Genomic DNA, 1,003 nt, shown 5'->3' with positions numbered 1-1,003 from the left:
AATTTACCAACAACATAATTACTACCATCGCCATTTAGCTATGAAATACGCAGAAAAAGACAATCGTCCTTGAAGACAATCCTCTGACAGTTACTATGGTTACTGCAAATCAACACGGGAATCCTCACTCTTGAGGTTGAGAAAGAGGCAAACGTAGGAATGTTCCAACGGAAATTACTCAGGATTCCTCGGACCTGAATGCGCCCTTCGTGTCACGTTTTGGCAAGGCCTCTCAGGGAAGGACCGTAGGAAGAAGCAAAGGACATTTTGAGTATCAGTTTATAAAGGGAGGTAGAGATAGGAGGAAGTGTTACTGTGTCTGAGGGAATGAGATGTGTTTATTTCTGAATCAGGTAAATTAAGGTAAATAAAAGGCATGGAAGAAAACTGGAGAATCGATATTCTGATAAACATTGCAAAAGCCATTGGTCGAGAAATGATTTTAGATTTGTGGAATTATTGATTATCAATAACAACTCACTCGGAAAAGGAAATGCCTTTCTTCTAGTCTAGTTACTCGAAGAAAGGATAAGAGGAATACAAAACAATTGCTCGTTGATCTTCCCCTCCCTTTTTTGCCTGACCTTTGCTTAATACCAAGATATCAAAACGAGTTTTCGCCACTAGCCCAAAAGACGAGGACAGATTTTAAATAGCACGCCGTCAACGCCAGTGCCTGGACGCCATGTCAGTTCAGAAACAAAAACAGTCAAGGAGCCACGGACTTGCAAAGTACCTGAGGAGTTGTCTCCAAAACTTCTGGCGGACATACTGGAGGTGGAGACGCCGACCACCCACGAACAAGTCCAACAAAAGTTCTGGAACCCGTGAGTCCTGTGTCTAACTACTTTGCCAAAGAAACTGCTGATATCCTGGCAAGATCTGAAACCTCGAGCAGGAATTACCTAACATCATGTTCCTGTGCGGTAAGGATGGCCAGACCTGACCTCAGTGATCAGAAAATCTTTTACTACCATATAACCATATTAGTTATATAGAATAT

The sequence above is a fragment of the Penaeus monodon genome, chromosome 30, assembly GCF_015228065.2.
Source record: "Penaeus monodon isolate SGIC_2016 chromosome 30, NSTDA_Pmon_1, whole genome shotgun sequence".
Lineage (NCBI taxonomy): Eukaryota > Metazoa > Arthropoda > Malacostraca > Decapoda > Penaeidae > Penaeus > Penaeus monodon.
Note: the sequence above shows the minus strand (reverse complement) of the source record.